At 43.8% G+C, this 23,024-nt stretch overlaps 1 long non-coding RNA gene across 1 annotated transcript in view; it reads right to left on the bottom strand.

Annotated features, from left to right (window-relative positions):
* Positions 1-23,024, bottom strand: part of LOC145516721 (uncharacterized) — a 256,327-nt gene that overhangs the window by 118,985 nt on the left and 114,318 nt on the right. The window contains exons 3-4 of the long non-coding RNA XR_014061697.1: positions 4,777-6,447; positions 4,061-4,181 (exon numbers count right to left, since the gene is read on the bottom strand). This is a non-coding gene — a long non-coding RNA (uncharacterized LOC145516721). The remainder of the gene's footprint in view (positions 1-4,060; positions 4,182-4,776; positions 6,448-23,024) is intronic.

The following is a 23,024-nucleotide window of genomic DNA, read 5'->3' as shown; positions in this document are numbered from 1 at the left end:
ACCCCATGGACTGCAGCCCACCAGGCTCCTCCGTCCATGGGATTTTCCAGGCAAGAATACTGGAGTGGGTTGACATTGCCTTCTCCCACTCTCCCTCTAAACAACTATAATACGTTAAAAAAATTTGAATATACTATTTTCAAAAATATAAAAATAAGCCATCTTTGAGCAAACTCTCTACAGAAAGATAATACCTGAGAAATGTGGTTTAGCAAACATTTTTCCATAAGGGGCTAGAGAGTAATATTTTTAGACTTCGTGAGCCATGTACTTTCTGTTCTGTACTCAACTCTGCCATTACAATGTGAAAGCAGCAATAGGCAATATGTAAACGAATGATTGTAGCTATATTTCAATAAAATTTTATTTTAAAGACATTTATTTCCTTATTTATTTATTTGGCTATGCAGGATGTTTAGTTGTGGTATGTGGGATCTAGTTTACTGACCAGGGATTGAACCTGGGTCCCTGCATTGGAGTCTTCGCCTCTAGACCACCAGGGAAGTCCCCCAGTAAAACTTTATTTACAAAACCAGTTGGTGGGCTGGGTTTGGCCCATGGTTTGCTGATCCCTGCCTTAGAATAAGCCTCGCAAATTCCATTGCCTACAGTAAATCCGGTTATGGAGTCCCTGACAAATTAGTAGGCACATTTTCCACTCAGCCCTGGCTGAGGGTGGTCACACAGATGTGCGAGCAGCATGGCCAGATACTTCTGCTTTTTCAAAACAGCTGGAAACCTGTGTTTTTATGTGAGAGTTTCCGATTTTTTTAAATGTGGCAATTCATTCAGACAACCACTACCCTGGGTACCCAGTGGAACCACTTGGCAGACTGCATCTGGCAATGTCACACAGCTTGTGCTCAGAGCAATTTTTAAAATTAACCAATGTGCTCAAGATAACAGATGTGGATATTTCTACCATTATCCTTTTTGTCTGTTTTAATTGAATAAGTTTGACATGTGACATCGTATAAGTGTAAGGTGCTACCAGGGAAGTCTAAGGTATACAGGCTGTTACTTTAATACTCTTATATGCTGTAATATGATTGCCAGCATCTTGATATTTGTCACAGTACATAATGATAGTACTATACTATTGTCTCTATTCACTACCCTATGAGTTAGATCTCTATAGCTTATTTACTACTTGTTATCATTATCCTTCTTAATATAAGCAGACTCTTAACAGAGCACTGATCAGTGGCAGTTCTTGTTCTAAGTTCTTTATGTATATTAGTTTATGAATTCTCACAATCACCTGTTCACCTTAGGCTAAGAGAGGGTAAGTAGCTTGCCCAGGGTCACACAGCTAACATGTGGCACAGCTGGAATCTGAATGTAGGCAGCATGAAGGTGGCATGGCGTCTGTGCGTGGAAACTACTGTGCTATCCCTGCCTCCCTTCTGGGGCTACTACCCTCTTTTCACCTGGAACTAAGCTTCAGCAATAGTGATAGAAGGAGAGAGAAAGACTCTTATTCTCTCTCTTCTATCTGGACTCAGGGTTCAAGGTCTTCCCTTCCCAGTCAACTTATGCTTTCTGTTCTGGGGACTTGTGGCTCTGGGGAAATGTCATGTCTGAGATGCCTTCCTCAGTGGCCTCAGAGGCAAGCACCCAGCAAGTGTCAACTCAGAGGTGTGGGTCCTGTTTGTATTTTATTAATATTATAATTATTTTTCTGTAAAGTAAATATTTTTCTGCTCTGGTATTTGCATTAATTCACCATACAATATTTGGTTTAGTTATTCACCTTGCTTTTCTAATTTCTCTTAGCAAGTTCCAAGCAAATGACTTCAGACATGTATGGAAAGATTTTTTTCTTAAAGTCATAGTACTGAATTTAGGGAAAGGAAAGAGATGAAAATTGCTTTGACAAGACAGTAAGAATTAATATCTAACTTTGATGAGTGGAATGCATAATGCTTTTGAGAGAGAGGTGTAAATTTATCTGTTCTCTAGGAAACTTAAAAGAAATTGCAGAGTAGATACTTGTATCATTTTTCTGAAATGCAACTACAAGTTTTACTGTTGATTTTTGAAAATACTTGGTAATTTCAACTGCAACAGAAATGCAGGAGGCAAAATAAAATACAGTTCTGCTTTTTGAAAAATGCAAATACCTCTGAGAGGCCAGTGGAGCTATCAGTCATACATAATTCAGTGTGCGATACTTGATTCAGCAAGGCTTTCCTGCTAAAGCCCAGGGAAGCTAGATTCTACTGGGAAAGGAGAATAGACAGTTTTGGAATTCTGGGGTCATGTGAGGCTTATGGCAAGCAGGGATGTGGCTTTACGATAAAAACAGGGTTTTCTTGGAACTGTCCCAGTTTTAAAACTGTAAGTCCAGTGTCATAGCAATCCTCTCAGTCCCAGGCAAACTGGGACACACTGGTGACCCTAAAATATGATTTCCTGCCTAGCCGTCTGATCCCACGCCCTCCTCTCCCGACAGCTAAGCCTGCCTCACCTCTACTTGCAGGTGTGGCCCCCAGGCTCTAAATAACCTCCTTCATTATTCTCTAGATTTCCTTGGTCACAAGGATCACCTGGATGCTTATAAAAACACAGATTCCCAAGCTGCCCTCGCTTGAGGTAGGCCTTGAGAATCCGTGAGTTCACCAAGAACACAGAGGAGAAGTGTGGCAGACAGGCCCCGGGTAGCCCCAGTTCAGGGGCGATTCAAGGACTTCTGGTCCAGTAACCAGGAGGCTCAACAGTGATGCCTGAGTTCTGTGGTCTGACTTAGACTGTAGCCCACTGTGAGCATCTAGGTTTCCAGGAGACTTTGCACTCACAAAGATCAGGGACTGTCTCTGAATCCTTTGTTCAGAGGCTGACCTTTCCCGTCAGCGGACAGAGGTCTCTGTGGCTTTCTGCCTTTCTGAATGTCTTAAAGAGCTTGTTCTGGTTATTCTGCTTTTCTGTCTCTGTTCGCTGACATCACCTGCCCACCCAGAAGGTGACCTCTTGCCTGTCACCAACTTCTGTAGCATAACGCCCACCTCTACCTGCAGGAGCAACCCGTCTCCTGCGAGTCCTCACTGTCCCGGCCTCATCCAGTTTCTCCCACAGACTGCATTTAACCTTTTTCTGTCCAGATGTTTTAAGAGATTCACCAGCATAAGAAAAATGCAAAAGGCAGGGGATACTTCTGAAGGGGGGGGGTGAGCCCCTGAACTGACTGCTGAGGTTGAATTCCAGCTGTGTGACCTTGGGCCTCAGTTCTTCATCTGTAAAATGGGGCCGATAACAGTGCTGTATGACTTCATTACATCGTTGGCAGGGTTCAACAAGATATCTGTAAAGCACCGATTCTGACACATACAGAACTCTCTGTAAATGTTAACTGTCACCCTCAATGTTATCATCATTGTGGTGCTATCACCACAATGATTGTTGCAATGATTATTTTTACCAGGAAATAGGAGAAAGGCACAGAAGATAAGGTAAAGTAGGAAGAGGTCCTTTATCTTTCTAAAGAATCGTCAAGGGCTTCCTCTGCACCTTGGAATTTTAAAGACACTCTCTCCCTCTTCTGCATCTCTGTCCAACTCATCAACACAAAAGATTACAGTTTGTTTTTAACATAAACATCAGGATCTATGATCTTCCATTCAGTGGCAAGGAGTTAATATCCAACCCTTCTAGAAAATTCTGACTATATTATTATACATTTGACCTCTTCTTAGAAGACCAAGAATTGGAGCTAAGATTATTAGGTTCAGTAAAGATATATTGGATGTATGAAAGCTTTGGTGGCCTGCTCTATGAACGCGGCCCCCTTTTGTACTATAAAGTCCCAGCACCCAAATCACATTTGAGATTTAAGGATATAACAGCTGCTACACAACAACCAAATATATCATGCTTTTCCCCAAGTCAGTGCCTTGGAGTACTCTTCAAAGGGAAATACATTTTCATGAATCAATTTCATCTTTCATTTCAAAGAAAGCCAATCAGATTATTTCAGCCCAGGGAATCTATTATTAGAGGAATAATTTTGCCTTCTTGCCCTTGCTCATTGATGAGCAAGATTCATCTTATTTATAATACTCACATGAAAGGCAAGACCCCCAGCAGATGAGAGAAAGCCAACTGCCTCAGCAGAACACTTCAGAAGCACACTCTCATGAGCTGACAATGGGGCTGGTTTTCCAAGGTCTCTCCGGATGGAAGTGCTGGAGCAGACAAAGGGCCAATTGCACTGTTAATTCAAGAACCGCTGAGTGCTCCAAAGTGTGGTTTTAGCCATACACATTCTCGACCCTTGGACTTTTGCATTGCTGAGATCTGCATCAACAGCTCGTGCTTTCCAGGGATGGGGGAAGCATTCTGATAAGAAGCTTTACAGGCTTCCCATGACAGCCAGCGTAGGACACATGCAACCATTGTAGACACACATTGTAAGCTTGTTGCTTGTGTTAAAGGAAATAGCAACCCACTCCAGTGTCCTTCCCATTCACCTTCTGTGAATTCAGAAGGTCTGGACCAAATATGCCTCCTGTCATACCAGTAAACAAAGGAAGCTGCAGCCATCAAGCCACCAGCCACTGTAGCCCCCAACTGCACACCCTGAGGATTCAGGATGGTAAAAAATCAGGAAACTGGCCCTAAATAGTGAAGGTGCCTAACAAAGGAATCATTTCGATGTCCCCAGACTGTTGCATCTTCCTATATATCATCTTGAGTATCTGATTTCTTTTAACAGTAATCTGATGTTCTGACTACCTGGTTTTTGCTGCAAAATTCCATGTATCCTGGTTTCTCCCTTACCTCTTTGGAGTAGTCCCTTGGAGCTATCTGAGAGGCTGCCTCCTGGTTGCAAGTCCTCAGAAAGGCCACTGAATAAAACATAATTCTCAAATTTTAGGTTGTGTGTATTTTTCAGTCAACAGAGAGATGCACCCCACATATTGTGGGGCTGATGTTCTTTGAACCTGTAAGGTAAGTAAAGGAGGTGCCCTGGGAGCCCCCTCGAATCCCGGATCTCAGACTTCTCATCGAAATGCAGATGACATCATTTCAGTCAGAGATGTACTTTTCCAAGGGAGAAGCGAGTACCTCTCAGAGTCAGTCCATACTCCATCGGTAATGAGGCATGTGGGTGACAACCTTGTGTCTGCGTGCCCTCAACCTGGTTCCATGGTGCAGGAATGAAGGGGTGCCCCTTCTAGGCAGTGGGCTGAGGCTCTGAGGGACCCAGGTTGCTCCAAGACTCCTTAAAGAGCTCACTCCCATGGGGTGTCTTCTGTGCTGTCTCTTCAGTGGTCTCCTCTTCCTCGGCTGTCCTGTTAGACACCATCTTGCTTAGCACTTTAGTATGTAAGCTATGTTAGGGCAGCGCCCATAGCTAGAACCATAGACCCCTTGAGAGCAGAGGCTGTGTGCTGTCCCTCTTGGTGTCTCTCTCAGCTCCTCTAACCCCAGTGGCTGAAGAAGATGAACGTGACGATGTTGAGGATGGTGAAACCGTGGGCAATCATTAGTTAAATCCATTTCACCTATAACTTGCCTTCACTAATGAAGATTGCTTTAATTATTGCCACTGAAGGCTTACATGTCCTCCAAGCAGCACATAGCTTTAACAGTGAGGTGTTGTTCCAAGGTGTTTTCCAGGAACTTGAGAGTCAGTTGTGTCTAGTTTGAGCCGAGCTGGTTAAGACTGGAGAGGACCATGCCCCTTCAACTGGGCATGTCCGAGTGTCCACTCAGAGATCTTGTGAACATGGGGAGGCCTGTAGCTTATTACACCTGTGCAGAACAACAATTACTGCACCTTTTCTCAATCCCCTTCCCCACGCTCCTCCTGTCCCCGGGCCTCTGTTGGGACTGTCATGCTTTTTCATTCTTTATTCCATAAAGGCCCCTCGCCCCTTGCCTTTGGGGAGGTGGATTTGAGGTTTGTTCTCTCCGCTCTTTGCTAGAATGCTTTGCATATAAATTTTCTCTTTGACTCAAACCTCAGTGTCTCAGGGTTTTGGCTTGCTGCACATCAGGATCGGAGAAGGCAATGGCAGCCCACTCCAGTACTCTTGCCTGGAAAATCCCATGGACGGAGGAGCCTGGTAGGCTGCAGTCCATGGGGTCGCTAAGAGTCGGACACAACTGAGTGGCTTCACTTTCACTTTTCCTTTTCATGCATTGGAGAAGGAAATAGCAACCCACTCCAGTGTCCTTGCCTGGAGAATCCCAGGGACGGCGGAGCCTGGTGGGCTGCCGTCTATGGGGTTGCACAGAGTCAGACACGACTGAAGCGACTTAGCAGCAGCAGTACATCAGGACATAAGTGATCCTGGTTCAGTAACAACAGTGTTGATGAGGACATACTAGCAGCAAGGGTAACCAACATCCATTGACTGCCGAAGCCAGGGCAAAACCCTTTTCATGGGTCTTCTCACTTCATCCTTCCAGGAACCCTTTGAGGTACAGATGAAGAAACTGAGGCTGGAAAAGGATAAATGGGGTTAAGGTTACTGTACTGGGTTGCATAATGTCCTCCAAAATTCATGCCCATCTGGAATCTGTGAATATGACCTTATTTGGAAATAAGGTCTTTGTAGAATCCATTAATTCAGCTGAGATGAGATTGTAGGGGAGGAAAACATGGCTTTCCCGACCCTTCTAAGTTCTCAGCTGCGGCTCCTGTAATCAAAGATAGATTCACAGAAGAATCAATCAACAGAAGCTTATTACCATGCATACCTTCTGTATAAATAGGAGATACGCACAGAAAAGTGATTAACTCTCAGAGGTGGCTTAGAATTTAGGGCTAAATAAATTAAGGAAGATCACCTGGAGGAGGGCATGGCAACTCACACCAGTATTTTTGCCTGGAGGATCCCACGGACAGAGGAACCTGGCCCATGGGGTTGCACAGAGTCAGACATGACTGCAGCAACTTAGCATGCAGGCAGCACCACCTCTGACCAAGGATGAAAGCAAGAGGAGTGTGGAGAAGGCTGGTTATGAGAAGGTGACTAAGAAAAATTTTAAGGTGAGCCTTAAATGCAGTGGTTGTTGTCCTTACAAAAGGAGGGAAATTTGCACATGCCCAGGGATACACCCAGGGAAGACACACCATGTGAAGATGGAAACAGACTGGAATTCTGCTGCCAAAGCTGAGCAATGCCAGGGACTACTGCCAATCACAGGAAGTGCCGACTGGAAAAAAATGCACAACCTAAAAGCTGAGAATCATGTTTTATTTGGTGGACAAAACTGAGGACAGAAGTGCAGAACACAGTCTCTCAGATAGCTATAAGAGACTGCTCTGAAGAGGTAAGGGAGAGGCCAGCATAGTTTTTGCAACAAAGATCAGGTAGTGAAACTTCAAAATATTACTGTAAATTAAAGAAAACCAGGTATCTCAAGTTAATTAATTTAAACACTTTAATATGTATGGGAAGATGCAGGATTTTGGGCTCTTCAAAATCATTTCTTGCAAGTGCACCTTAACTATCTAGGGTCACTATCCTGCTTTTCTCCATCCTGCGTCCCCTCAGGGCTCACCATCCAGGGTGATGGTAGTGACTGATGGCTACAACAGCCTTTGTTTTTTTGATACAGCAGCAACATTTTTCATTTCACAGAAGAGAGAGAGCTGGCCAGATCTTTGCTCAGAGCCCTCCACAGGAATCGACCCAGCTGATGCCTTGATTTCAGACCTCTGGTTCCTGGGACTCCAAGAGAATAAACGTCTGTTGTTTTAAGCCATCCAGTTTGTGGCAGCTTGTTACAGCAGCCCTTGCAGACTACCTAGGTCACATAGGAGTCTTATAGATCCATGGTTAAGTATCTGACCTGAGAGCAGTGACCTGAACCAGTCCCCAACTCAGCTCCCCCATCAGAAAGATCTAGACGATGTCAGCTGATATGAGAAGCCAATAGAGTGAGACTTTTGTCATCCGTGGTGCTCAGCATACCTTGTTGCTTGTGTTAAAGCATTTCACAAAGCACAGCAATCCAAGTGTTTGATGTGCACAGAGCACCTCTGGAAGCCCTGGGGCCCTGAGCCCCAGGCAGCTTCCCCTGGTAGCTTTGTGACCCTCGATGGAATGTGAGTGGCCCCCAGAAATGATCCCGCCCAACCCCAATCTTTCAGTTTCTATGAACTAGTGAGCAATGTCATTGAATCGGAGATGAGGGGTTGTGCCCATGGTGGCCTGAAATGCAGAAAGCAGCACGTTCAGGAGCAGGAAGCAGGTGTGAAATCTATTTCTAGTAAGTTCGAATGGAACCACACTCATGCAGGCCGCCCCACCCCCTTTCCCACCTAAGCCTTTCAGCAAGAAAATCATGACAGTTCTCTGTTTCTCTAATGCACTGTAATGTGCAGCACTTGCGGGGGATGAAATTGCCACACAGGGATCTTGGACACTGGGCTCTGAGGAGCCCGTGCAGACCCGTCGGGAGGGCTGTCAGCATCTCCTACCCAGCCCGGCTCCTGCCAGCATCCTAATGGACCTGAACCACTCACCTTTTTTTAACTCACAGAATTGTATGTTTTTCTGCTCTCACCCCTCCCCTTAGCTAGATTTCCCCCCATCCCCAATATACTCATGTTGACTCAGAAGGAAATTTTAATAGGGAAGAAATCAAATCTTTACCTCACTAGGAGGCAGACAGGCCTTGGTGAGGTCGGAAAGTGTTCCCAATTAAAGGACAGGAAAAAAAAAAAAGAAAGAAAACTGTGACAGGCAGGCCACAGGGAAATGTTTTTCATTTATTCAGAAAGTCACCTAATAGAAAGAACCAATCTGTCAGAAACATTAAGCGGGCATTGGCGTGGATTTAGAACAAAGACTATAGTTACTAACAGGAACACGCATGTTTTGGGGGATCTGAGCTAGACGGCAGATCTGTTTATTAATGCACCTGGGAGCAGAGATGCCCAGCCTGGTTAGACTGGATTGAGAGCCGCTCTTCTTGACTCCATTGTGCCTGGGAACACCTGTCTGCTTGAGATAAGAGAAGGGGCCCAGGAAGGTGGCAGAATTGGCGTCTTGCCTGGTCAGACCAGATATCGGGGTTGGCTTTTTCTAGCAGAGCTGTGTGGCTTTCCATCCCTGGGGTATTGATTGATAATGTTGTTTGTTTAGAGCTAATATATGCTGTACTATCTACATCTCCTAGTTCTAAAACCTCCCTGAATCTTCCTGGTGAGTGGGAGCTAGCTGCTGTTGACGTCTCCACATCACTGGCTAGCAAACTGTCCCAAGGTTAAGCATCAGCTTATGGTGATTAATATTTGGACCCAGACAGACAGTCTGGAATTAGTAGGTGAGGCTGGCTTACTAATCCAGTGGGCTCTTATCAGAGGAAGAGCAAATTTTCATTCCAGAAGTATCTGCCGAGATTCTGAGTGCTGTGCTGGTACAGGGGTAGGGGGAAAGGGTAGAATTGTGAATAAACACCTGTCGAGCCTTCAGAAACCCATCTTCTGCTGGAGAAGACAGACACCAACAATGGAGAGATGACAGGTCAGGCAGGGGACCCCTAGAGGGTCTCCGGATCCAGTCTCGTGCTGGTGGAACTGGACAGGCTTCCAAGGGAGGTGGATCTCAAAGGACGAAGGGGGAGTCTGTGGGCAGAGCATGCACATGGCGTGTGTGGTGTGTGCAACAAGGGCGGCGTGCATGTGTGTGAGCTGTGTGAGGTGTGTGTGTGTGTGTGGTTATTATGTGCGGCATAGGGTTTTATGTGTGTGTCTCTGAGGTGTGTGGGTCTTCCCTGGTGGCTCAGACAGTAAAGAACCCGCCAGCAATGTAAGAGACCCAGGTTCGATCCCTGGGTCAGGAAGATTCCCCTAGAGAAAGGAATGGCAACCCACTCCAGTATTCTCGCCTGGAGCATTCCATGAATGGAGAAGCCTGGTAGACTATAGTCCATAGGTTGCAAAGAGTCGAACACGACTGAGTGACTAACACTTTCACTTTTTCACTGAAGTGTGTATAACATGTGGGGTGTGTGTGCTTGGGTGTGGTGTGAGGTGTGTTTGGTATGAAGCATGTCAGTGTATGAGGTAGGTATGTACATTTATCCCTTGGTATCATCAGGGGATTAATTCTAGGACACTCCCACCATGGGTACCCAAATCCGAGGATGTTCAGCTCTCTTATATAAGATGTCACAGTATTTGCATATAACCTACATACATCCTCCCATATACTTTAAATCATCTCCAGATTACTTATAACCTAACACAATGTAAATGCTATTTCAGTTCAGTTCAGTCGCTCAGTCGTGTCCGACTCTCTGCGACCCCATGAATTGCAGCACGCCAGGCCTCTCTGTCCATCACCAACTCCCGGAGTCTACCCAAACCCATGTTCATCGAGTCGGTGATGCCATCCAACCATCTCATCCTCTGTCGTCCCCTTCTCCTCCCGCCCCCAATCCTACCCAGCATTAGGGTCTTTTCCAATGAGTCAACCCTTCGCATGAGGTGGCCAAAGTATTGGAGCTTCAGCTTCAACATCAGACCTTCCAATGAACACCCAGGATTGATCTCTTTTAGGATGGATTGATTGGATCTCCTTGCAGTCCAAGAAACTCTCAAGAGTCTTCTCCAACACCACAGTTCAAAAGCATCAATTCTGCGGCGCTCAGCTTTCTTCACCGTCCAACTCTCACATCCATACATGACCACTGGAAAAACCATAGTCTTGACTAGACGGACTTTTGTTGGCAAAGTAATGTCTCTGCTTTTAAACATGCTATCTAGGTTGGCCATAACATTCCTTCCAAGTAGTAAGCGTCTTTTAATTTCATGGCTGCAGTCACCATCAGCAGTGATTCTGGAGCCCAAAAAGGTAAAGTCTGACACTGTTTCCACTGTTTCCCCATCTATTTCCCATGGAGTGATGGGACCAGATGCCATGATCTTAGTTTTCTGAACTTTAAGCCAACTTTTTCACTCTCCTCCTTCACCTTCATCAAGAGGCTCTTTAGTTCTTCTTCACTTTCTGCCATAAGGGTGGTGTCATCCGCATATCTGAGGTTATTGATATTTCTCCCGGCAATCTTGATTCCAGCTTGTGTTTCTTCCAGCCCAGCGTTTCTCATGATGTACTCTGCATATAAGTTAAATAAGCAGGGTGACAATATACAGCCTTGACGTACTCCTTTTCCTATTTGGAACCAGTCTGTTGTTCCGTGTCCAGTTCTAACTGTTGCTTCCTGACCTGCATACAGGTTTCTCAAGAGACAGGTCAGATGATCTGGTATTCCCATCTCTTTCAGAATTTTCCACAGTTTATTGTGATCCACACAGTCAAAGGCTTTGGCATAGTCAATAAAGCAGAAATAGATGTTTTTCTGGAACTCTCTTGCTTTTTCGATGATCCAGCGGATGTTGGCAATTTGATCTCTGGTTCCTCTGCCTTTTCTAAAACCAGCTTGAACATCTGGAAGTTCACGGTTCACGTATTGCTGAAGCCTGGCTTGGAGAATTTTGAGCATTACTTTACTAGCATGTGAGATGAGTGCAATTGTGCAGTAGTTTGAGCATTTTTTGGCATTGCCTTTCTTTGGGATTGGAACGAAGACTGACCTCTTCCAGTCCTGTGGCCACTGCTGAGTTTTCCAGATTTGCTGGCATATTGAGTGCAGCACTTTCACAGCATCACCTTTGAGGATTTGAAATAGCTCAACTGGAATTCCATCACCTCCACTAGCTTTGTTCGTAGTGATGCTTTCTAAGGCCCACTTGACTTCACATTCCAGGATGTCTGGCTCTAGGTGAGTGATCACACCATCGTGATTATCTGTGTTGTGAAGATCTTTTTTGTACAGTAAATAGTTGTAAATTAAATGTAAATACCATGTAAACAGTTGCTAGTGTGCAACAAATTTAAGTTTTCCATTTTGGAACTTTCTAGAATTCTTTTTTTTTCAAATATTTTTGATCTGAGGCTGATTGAACCCATGCATGTGGAACCCAGAGATATGGAGAACTACTGTATGTGTTGCAATATGTGAGGTGTGTGTGTGTTTATGTGCATGTCTTTGAGATGTAAAGGGGAGCAGCCTATATTACCCCCAAAATATGCCATTGTGGCACCAGGATTATTTTGAGCTAAAGGCAATCAAGAACAGGAGCCACAAGAAAACCTCTCTGCCAGAAAGCAGAGCATAAAATTCCCTTCATGAAGGTGGCTCCCCGCCCCTCTCCCAATCTCGGAAGGCGAGAATGAATCTTATGAAGCAGCACTGAGATGAGTCTCATAAACAGAACCTTGCTGACTAACCCTCATCTTCCATTAGGGTTTCCCTTTTTATTTACCTTCCCACAATTTACTGCCCCTAAAGTCTAAACCCTTCTCTGTCTTGTCACTTCTACACAAATTTATTGCTCTTTGTTAAAGTGATATATAAAGCCCTTGGGTCTCACTACTTCACTATTTTTCTATGAAGGCCTCTGTATACATATGTAATAAACCATTTTTCTTGCTAACTTGTCTTTTGTCAGTTTAATTCATAGATGCCAGCCCCAGAACCTATGAGTATATAGAAAGAAATTTCCTGTCCTACATTTATGTGGGGTGGGTGTATGAGGGGTGTGTGTGTGTGTGTGGTGTGTATAGTGAGGTATACATGTACATGCTTATATGTGTGTTTTGAGGTCTGTATGTGGAGTGTGTGTATGAAGTATACTTGGATGTGTGTTTGTGGTTTGTGTGCAGTTATGAAGTATGTGTGGTATCAGATGTGTGTGTGTGATGAGGGATATGTGTGTAGTGTATGAGGTCTGTGTATCTCTGATGTGTAAAGGTGTAAATGAGTTGTGCGTTTACGTGTGGTGTGAGGTGCATGTGCGTGGGGGAGTATGTATGTGTACTATGTGAGCAGTGTGTGTTTACTTGTGCGTGTGGTGTGTGTGTGTGCATGTATGTGTGGGTGTGTGCACAGCAGTGGGGGACATCTACCAGCAGACTTGCCTGCAGAATTAGGGAGTGAGCAGAAGCGAGGGTGGGAGTTGCCAGCAGGGCTGGGCCACAGGAAAGCAAACTGTGCTGTGATGCCAGCTTTCAAGTGAGACACACATTCGTGAGGTAGAGAAGGTTATTTTTCATCTCTGACAGCAAGAGCCCTGAGCACCTGCAGGGAAGAAGTCCATAACGTGAGCTCTGAAGATGAATAAAGAGCTTAGTGAGAGGGGGTAAGACGGTGAGAGGTGTCTGGCCTTTGGAAGAGCATGCTGGGCTGCCCTTCAGCAGACAGGGACCCTCAGAAAAACAGAGAGCCTCAGGGCCCCCAGGAGGAGGCAGCAGGCAGGTGATCGAAGTTCTGAGCTCAAATCCTGCTCCCTCCGTCCACTGACTGTGAGATTTGGGGCAAGTAGTCTCACATTTCTGAGCCTCACTTCCCTCCGCTGTGAAGGTGAAGGCAGGCCTTGCAGGGAGGTGGGGAGAATGACATGAGTAATAATGCCCGTGTCTGTTGCCTTGTGGGCACTCAGTCCAGTCAGCTTTCTCCAAGCACTTCAATCAGAGCCATGGTGCACTGACCTCTCTGAGAGAATCAAACAGAAGTAGAATGAGACAGAGGAAACCCGGCCCTAGGAAACGAAGACAGGAGGTGAATTAATTGTTGCTTAAAGGAGGTTTGAATGCTTTCCATTTGTGTGTAGAAGATCATTTCCAAGAGAAAAATAATCTCAGCCCTAGAGGCACCATAGTGGTTTCCAGTGAGCAGTAGTGGAGGTGGGCACGAGGGCTGCATCCAGAGGGTCGTGTTCAGTTGGGAGTGTACTGACTGCACTAGCTCCGGCTAGGCCCCTCTGAAGCCTGGCTCAGTCACGCATTAGCTTAGGCAAGCTCCTGAAGCTCAGGTCTCCTTTTCCTCATTTATGAAAGAGAGACACCTGCACGCATCTCTAGTCAATGCATGCACGGCCCCTAGAGCAGTGCTGGGCGCGTCGTAAGTTCTGCATAAGCGGAAGCTCTTACTGTCGGTTTCCCTCCTGAGGATCTCAGATTTTAGTTCTTCCTCAGCTTCTAAGTTGTTCATGCCATGCTTCCTTCCTTCTCCCTTGAGAATAAAACACACACTACAGTGCCTTATTTATGCTGACTGATAACGTTTAAGTATTATACCTTTGGGGTAAGTTTTCATATTAACTGGGAATAATGTCTTGAGCTTAAGGGTGTAGCTGCCAACTGTGTATATGGGAAGAACTTTGGAAAAATGGTTGGGCTTTTCCTAGTTTCCAGGAATTTCCTCTTTGAAAGCATATATATTGATTATACATCCTATGGTGAATACAGTCCTACGAATGGATCATTTCTGGTTAAAAGATATTTCAGAAATATCTTAGAAGGGGTAAACCTGAAGTTTCTTATGTCAGATGCACATACATCAAAATTGATAACTTCTGTGCATGAAAGACACAATCAACAGAGTGAAAAGACAACCTTTAAAATGGGGGTAAATGTAAACTATATTTCTGATAAGGGGCTAATATTCAGAATATATAAAGAACTATATTTCAACAGCAACAACAAAACACCTGACTTAAAAAGTGGCAGAGGACTTGACTGACATTTCTTCAAAGAAGATATACAAATGGCTAACAAATTCCTGAAAAGATGCTCAGTATCTTTGATCATAAAGGAGATTCAAATCAAAGCCAAAATGAGATACCACTTCATATCCATTAGGATGGCCACAAATCACAACAAGAAATAGCAAGTGTTGGTGAGGATGTGGAGAAATTGGCACCTTTGTGTGCTGTTAGTGGGGCTGTAAAATGATGTAGCAGCTGGGGAAAACAGTATGGCATTTTCTCAAAATTTTAAGAGTAGAATTGCCATATAATTCAACAATTGTACTTTTGGGTATATACCCAAAAGAATTGAAAACAGGGTGTCAATCAGATATTTGTACACCCATATTTATAGCAGTATTTTATAGAAAAGAGTATTTTATAGATTGCTAGTGACTACCAAAGTGGAATTTTAAAAATAATTGTAATTGAGAGGGAAATGTGCTTATTTGAATTTGAATTATAAAATACACTATTTAGGGCAAAGGAAGGGAATCATTTTCTTGAGCTACAGACCCATAGGGGAAAATTAAAATAGATAAAGACCATGCAGAAATAAAAACAACCTAATTCCCTTAGGTAGAGGTTTTTTTTTTTTTTAAAGGAGAGCTAGTAAATGTTGTATCTTATTTTTAAGTGAAGGAACAAGATTTCACACAAAGTGTGATAACATATGATTATATATTTTTCCAGCTTCCCATTGTGACTAAAGGTGGATAAAGAAAGAGAAATTAGGAAAGAAAGCAGGGAAACACTACTGAAGGCAGATGGCATGGAAGCAGCGGGTTCTGAGGGGCTAGCTGAGCTGTTTTTCATGTCTCCTACCAACATTCAGAGTTTTACGAGGATCCTAACCAGTACCCTAGCCCCAGATGACAAAGGCCACAAAGACTCCCAAGTTTCAGCTGGGACGCCTTTTCTTTCTTGGCCTTCTTTCAGGTCCTTTGTGCACACAGAGCAACTGCCTTATAAAACCTTGAAACAGACCACGTCTCTCCCCTGCCCCACCTCCTGTTTCAGGAGCTATCAGCCAGGGCAGCGATCCCCAGTGTTTTTGGCACCAGGGACTGGTTTCGTGGAAGGCAACTTTTCCACAGACTGAGGGGGGTGATGGTTTCGGGGTGATTCAAGCACATTACATCTATTGTGCACTGTATTTCTATTATTATTATATCAGCTCCACCTCAGATCATCAGGCATTAAATCCTGGAGGTTGGGGACTTCTGAGCCAGAGTACTGGTTAGGCTGTTGGCTATGTGAAGGGCTATAATCTATTGTTTCCTGGCTTCAGAAAGAGAATCAGCAACCTCATCTGTGAAAAGGGATCTGGTTTCACAGCACGGACTTTAATTACTTCGATAGGCCCTGCCGAGGTGCAATTCGGTGACTTCCCAAATGGACTTTTCTGGGGAGGATGGCACCTGTCAGTCCCATGGCCACCCTGGAGCGCTGTCCCAGAGCAGGCTGCGTTGTTGTTCCTGGACATTATAATTGTCTTGCTACAATTATAATATGTATGTCCTGCTCAAGACCAACGTGTCCCAGCTCCCACTGGGAAGAGTTGAATGTTAAATTGATGGGGTCTTTCAGTTCCAACAGGTGGCCCACCCCACTCCCATCCTAACTGGTCTTTCCTGTTGCACGCAGGACTCAACAACCTTTGTAATCACAAAGGGACATATGTGCATGCCCAGTCACTCAGTCATGTCCAACTCTTTGCGACCCCTGGTAGACTGTAGCCCACCAGGCTCCTCAATCTATGGGATTTTCCAGGCAAAATTGCTGGAGTGAGTTGCCATGCCCTCCTCCAGGGGATCTTTCTGACCCAGGGATTGAACCCAGGTTTCCGGCATTGCAGGTGGATTCTTTACAGCTGAACCACCGGAGAAGCCTTATAAAGGGGCAATAATAACAGTAAGACCTTGTGTGATGTTTGCACACTCTTTGTAACGTCATATAAATTATACCATCATCTGATAATCTTATTTGAGAACAACAGCAACACAAGTTTGACTGGGCCAGTATCTTTCCCATTTCATAGAAAAAAAACTGTAAAAGGAGACTCAGAGAGAGCCACAAAATGCCAGTAATGTCCCCAAGTCTTCCCAGTGAGTTAGAGTGTAGAGGCTAGAACGCTGTTCTCTGGACTCTACTCCAGAGCTAATCAGAAACACAAACCCAAGAGAATGTTGCAGCATTTTCTTTACCAACACTGAAAGAGTTACAATGTGCATTAGAAAACAGCCCCATATCATGAAAGGACCACTTGTCCTCTAGACCTTAATTATAACTATTTTCCTCACTCCCATTCTGCATGAAACTGGAGAGAGGGTCTTTAGTTGCTACCCCAAGCTTTAGCGGTTCTGTGTTGTGTTGAACAAACACCCATGATCTGAGCAGGGTCTTCGATGCCCCAGCAGACCCAGAGACTCCTGAGTGACATCTCTCCCTCTTTTACTAATAGAAATTCTTTAGTTTTCCCTGGTAACTAGGAAAAATTTGGATGGAGTATGGAGTATTTGATGGCCAACTGTGTCTCATAAATAGAGTTGCCATATTTAGCAAATAAAGATACAGAATGCTCAGTTAAATTTGAATTTCAGATAAACTACAATTAATTTTTAAGTAAGAGTGTGTTCTAAATATTGTATTTTATCTGGCAACCCTACTCATAAAGAGTAAGAAGGATAGGTATTTTGAGTTGTTTGGCTATGCTTAAGAGGCTTTCCTGGTGGCTTAAATGATGAAGAATCTGCGTGCAAGGCAGGAGATCCAAGTTGGATCCCTGGGTTGGGAAGATCCCCTGGAGAAGGGAATGGCAACATGCTCCAGTATTCTTTTCTGGAGAATTCTGTGGACAGGGGAGTCTGTGGGCTACAGTCTATGGGGTCACAAAGAGTCGGACACGACTGAGCAACTAACATACATACATACATAAGAGCTATTACAGCAGCCATCTAATATTCTCCAGATTCTATTTCCAGGGAATAACTGTTATTTTTAAAATATGTATTTTTTATCATCTTAACTCTAATAAGGCAGTTTTAAGTTTCAGATAATTGAACTGAAATAGAAACTCTGATCTCTTTGTGAATTTGGGTTCCAGATTGTTAAAGATGGTCTCTTCCACTTTCGAATTAATTGAATATTGAATTAGAAGGAGTCTAGTTAATTCATCAAGAGAAATTTAATTTTGTTGTCGACTTAAAACACCTGAGTCCTTAAGCATGGTGCTCTAAATTCACCTAAGCTAAGATGAAAACTTACCAGCAGAAAAGGGAAAAATGAAACTGCCTATATGTGAGATTAAGATGGACAGAACTATCTGCTGTTTACATAATTAAATGAGGCATATGTGATCATCTCCACGGCAACAGGTCATAGGAAGACATTTTAAGTAGGGGGAGATCAAAGGTTTAGTTTAATAGAAGGTTTGCATATAGAGATATTAAAGAATTGAACAAAATTGTAATGTCTATAACATAAAAGATGACAGCTAACACATATCCAGAGTAGTATAGCATGGCTCTAATAGTTCTTATCAATTGAAACCTGCATTTTTCTTGAAATACAAGGTTGAGACAAGTGCAGAAGGATCCTGGCAGGAAGTGCCAGGAAGCAGGAAGTTATAGAAAGTGCCTGAAAGATCAAAGAACTGCTTTAAAACCTGGTGTTTTATGTCAAATGCACTTGTCAACTCTGGCTCAATTGTGTCCATTGTCACTGTACTATGATTCGTATGGACAGCCATAGTTTATTGCTTTGTACCCAGCTATAACCTTCTGCAGCATTACAGTGTCAAATTCAAGTTCAGCCTCACTCCAAGTTAGGAAAGCACAGTGGATATTTATTGAGTACAATGGAACTCCACTTCTCAGAAGTGAACCAGTGAAGCTGTGTAGCCAATGGAGACAGAAAGTTATGAATGGCCATCTCCACGGACACAGTGATTCACTGATTCAAGTCAACAAATATTCAGTGAGGGTCCTCTAGGTGTCAGGTGCTATTCTAGGCACTGGGACTTGTCAATTAAAACAAAACAGATTTCAAGATTCCCACCCTATGAGAAGATTATAGTCTAGCAAGGGGAGATTGGGCTTCCCATGTGGTGCAGTGGTAAATGAATCTGCCTGCAATGTAGGAGACACTGGTTCAATCCCTGAGTCAGTAAGATCCCCTGAAGGAGGGCACAGCAACTCACTCCAGTATTCTTGCCTGGGAAATCCCATGCACAGAGGATCCTGGTAGGCTACAGTCCATAGGGTCGCAAAAGAGTTGGACATGACTTAGCGATTAAACAATAACAATAAAAGGAAGATTAACAATCAACAAACAAAAGCAAATATTCATTGAGTCCTTGTGTGCCAGGCACTATTGCAGACAATGGGACATAGTAATAAACAAAACAGACAATGATATCCTTGTTTCATGGAACTTGCATTATAGTAGGAGGAGCCAGACAATAAACAAATTAGTAAATTATATATTAGGAGATGATACACTCTAAGGGAAATTATAGAGCAGGATAAGGGGAAAAGAGAAATTTGGGGAAGTTTCGGTGACCAGATGTTCAAACTGGATTTAGAAAAGGCAGAGGAACCAGAGATCAAATTGCCAACATCTGTTGGATCATAGAAAAAGCAAGAGAATTCCAGAAAAACATTTACTTCTGCTTCATTGACTACACTAAAAGCCTTTGACTGTGTGGATCACTACAAACTGGAAAATTCTTAAAGAGATGGGAATACCAGATCACTTTACCTGCCTCCCGAGAAATCTGTATGCCGGTCAAGAAGCAACAGTTAGAACCGGACGTGGAACAATGGACTGGTTCCAAATTGGGAAAGGAGTATGTCAAGGATGTATATTGTCACCTAGCTTATTAACTTATATGCAGAGTATATCATGCAAAATGCCGGACTAGATGAAGCACAAACTGGAATCAAGATTGCAGGCAGAAATATCAATAACCTCAGATATGCAGATGACACCACCTTATGGCAGGAAGCAAAGAGGAACTAAAGCGCTTCTTGATGAAAGTGAAAAAGGAGAGTGAAAAAGCTGGCTTAAAATTCAGCATTCAAGAAATGAAGATCATGGCATTGAGTCCCATCACTTCATGGCAAATAGATGGGGAAACAATGGAAACAGTGTCAGACTTTTTATTGGGCTCCAAAATCACTGCAGATGGTGACTGCAGCCATGAAATTAAAAGACGCTTACTCCTTGGAAGAAAAGCTATGACCAACCTAGACAGCATATTAAAAAGCAGAGACATTACTTTGCCAAAAAAGGTCCATCTAGTCAAAGCTATAGTCTTTCCAGTAGTCATGTGTGGATGTGAGAGTTGGACCAGAAAGAAGGCTGAATGCCAAAGAATTGATGCTTTTGAACTGTGGTGCTGGAGAAGACTCTTGAGAGTCGCTTGGACAGCAAGGATATCAAACCAGTCCATCCCGAAGGAAATCAGTTCTAAATATTCATTGGAAGGAGTGATGCTGAAGCTGAAGCTCCAATACTTTGGCCACCTGATGTGAAGAACTGGCTCATTGGAAAAGAGCCTGATGCTGGGAAAGATTGAAAGCAGGAGGAGAAGGGGATGACAGAGGATAAGATGGTTGGATGGCATCACCGATTCAATGGACATGAGTTTGAGCAAGTTTTGGGAGTTGGTGATGGACAGGGAAGCCTGGCGTTCTACAGTCCATGGGGTCGCAAAGAGTCGGACATGACCAAGCAACTGAACAGAACTGAACTGGGTGATGAGGAGCACAATTTTAGGTGGTGTAGCCAGGGATGGCCTCACTAACAAAGGAGCTTTCGAGTAGAGACCTTAGGGAGGCAGGGAGGGAGCCACAAGGCTATCTGGCACTCACTCAAGCATCCTTTTATTGGGGTGGGCATGTAATCCACAGTAAGCTGAGCACAGTGTCCCTCTGGGGCTCTTCGACCAGAGCTGACCAAAACCTACCATTTTTGCTCTACTTCCAAAGCTGCAGAGTGGGAAGCCTGGAGCTGCTAAAAGCCCTCGAGTTCATGAGGAAATAATGACGGAATACAGAGAAAGTGGGGCAAGAAACGGAGAAGGTAATCCCACAGGGTTGGAGACCCTCGCTCGTATGAGCCCCGAGGCCAGCCCCTTTCTGTCCCTTCAACAGCTAGAATTTGTGAGCCAATGTTTCCCTTCTGAGGCTTAGGCTAACTCCAGTCTGGTTTCTGTGGGTATGAGCAGACAGCGTGACCACAGGGAAGGGAGCCAAGTGGCCATCCTGGAGCAGAGTGCCACGGGTACCATCAGCATTTGCTGGAGGTAAATCACCTGAGAGCACCGACTCTTGATGGCAGGTGCCTCGTGCAGGAAAGCAGAGCTATCACAAGCCCTTCTCGGAGTCATGCATCCCAGATGTTTACTCTTTAGGGCTTGTAAATATTCAGGAAAATTTTTAAAAAGTAAGTTGGGCTGCCAACTTTTTCTTTGGTCAAATGAGGCACAAGAGAATAAATAAATAAGCCAGCTACCAACCACTTTCACCATCAGTTCATACAGGATGGGGACATCTTCAAACCCCAAAGGGGGAGCACAGAGTCCAGAATAAAGAATGCATTGTGAATGCTATGAAAGACCTGCTTTATTTTCCCTGTTTCATGAGGGACTGGAGAAAGCTCTTCAGAGACAACCCCCAGTGATTGGGAACTACTGCCCTAGAGCACTTGGGAGTTAAAATTTCAAGGAAGAAACCAAGACAAAAGGGCCAGGTTACTCTTTCCCATGAGGTGATTTGTTTTATTAGACACTAAATCCCATGAGTGAAAAGGTTTTGTTGCTGATCTTGTCTTGGGGGAAGGTAGATTGTTGACCTTCTAACACTGGAGAGACAAAGAGAACATAGGGTTTTGCTATCTTGGTATACTTGTTCCCCATGGCTGGCCTTTTAGGAGTTCCGCTTGCTTGAGGAGAGAGTCCAACCCTGGTGAACTTCACATAAGCTTTTACACTGGTCTCCAGGCCTTGGATAATTTCTAATAGCTATGCTGTGTTACTTCCTCAGAATCTTCCTTTTCTCTAGGACAGCTGTTTTTCTGAGCACCACCCTGTGCTAACCCAGATATTGGCAAACCTTTTCTGTAAAGGATCACATAGTAAATGTTTTAGGCTTTGTGGGTCACAGGGTCTTTATTGCAACTACTCAGTTCTGTTGGTATTGTGCAAAAGCACCCATAAAGGATATGAAAACAAAGGGACAGGGCTATGTTTCAATAAAACTTTATTTAAAAAAACAGATGAAGGGCCAGATTTGGCCTTGAACCCCAACTCTGCTTATTAATTGTATGGAGTTGGACAAATTGCTTAACATCCTTGTGCCTCAATTTACTCATCTGTAAAATGGAAATGAAATAATATTTTCCTTAGAGGTTGTTACAAAAATTAAATGAGGCAATGTATGTAGACCTGCTATTTGTTGGGTACTGGGTAGTGGTGACTCTTACTGGTATTATTATCATCTCTCTGTTAGAAGCTGACTAATAAATCAGGCATGTGTACTCTAAAGCTCATGGAAAAATGTCTCTTCTAATACTTTTAACGATTTGAGTTTGCTTCTGAAGTCTATCATTATTTTAAACTGTGTTGGTTTCTATGACTAGAGAGAAATTTGAGGCCATAATCTCTGTCCCCAAACATTATAATCCATTTGGACAGAAAATAGATGATACTTTACTTGATGAAAGACTGGACTCAGAGTCAGGAAACCTGTTGTAATCTCAGCTCTACCATTAACAAATTATGTAATATTGAGCAAGTTGTTATTGGATTTGCTTCAGCTTTCTCAGCTATCATAGAGGTAGCTGGACTAGATATTCTCTAGAGAATTTTCCAGCAGCAACAATTATTCATAGATCCAAACAATAGGTTTATCTGGGCAGACAAAAATGAACAAAATAGACAAAGCCCTGACCCCATGGAGGTTACATTTCGGTGTAACAGACAGCAGGTAAATATAACATGTAAGGAAACATCTAGTATGTCAAATGGTGATAAAGGCAGAGGAGAAAACACAGCTGGAACGGGGGAAAGTCTAGTACAGGTTGGAGAGTTGACTATTATATTGAATAGTGAAGACCTCACAGAGAAGGGAACACTTCATCAAGTCCTTAAGAGACTGAAAGGAATCTAGCCATGTATTCATGTTCCAGGTAGATTCCAGCCCTGTTGCAGGTAAAGAACAGGATGATGTTGTGCGAGGAGCACCCCTGCCATGGGTTAAAGAATAGAGAGAAGGTTAGTGTCACTGGGGCAAAGTGAAGGAAGGGGAGAGGAGGGGAGGAAGTTGGAGAAGTGATGGTGGGGGGGCCAGATCATAGTGCCTTGAAGTCATTCTACAGATTCCGGCCTTTGTTCTCAATGAAATGGCAGCCACTGACGGGCAGAGCAGAGGAGTGATGTGGTCTGGCTAATGTTCTAAAAGAATCTCTCTGG

This window comes from Giraffa tippelskirchi, chromosome 8, assembly GCF_054371585.1.
Source record: "Giraffa tippelskirchi isolate mGirTip1 chromosome 8, T2T-mGirTip1v1.2.pri, whole genome shotgun sequence".
NCBI classification, from domain to species: domain Eukaryota; kingdom Metazoa; phylum Chordata; class Mammalia; order Artiodactyla; family Giraffidae; genus Giraffa; species Giraffa tippelskirchi.
The sequence above is the reverse complement of the archived record's forward strand: the minus strand, read 5'-3'. Positions and strand labels throughout refer to the sequence as shown.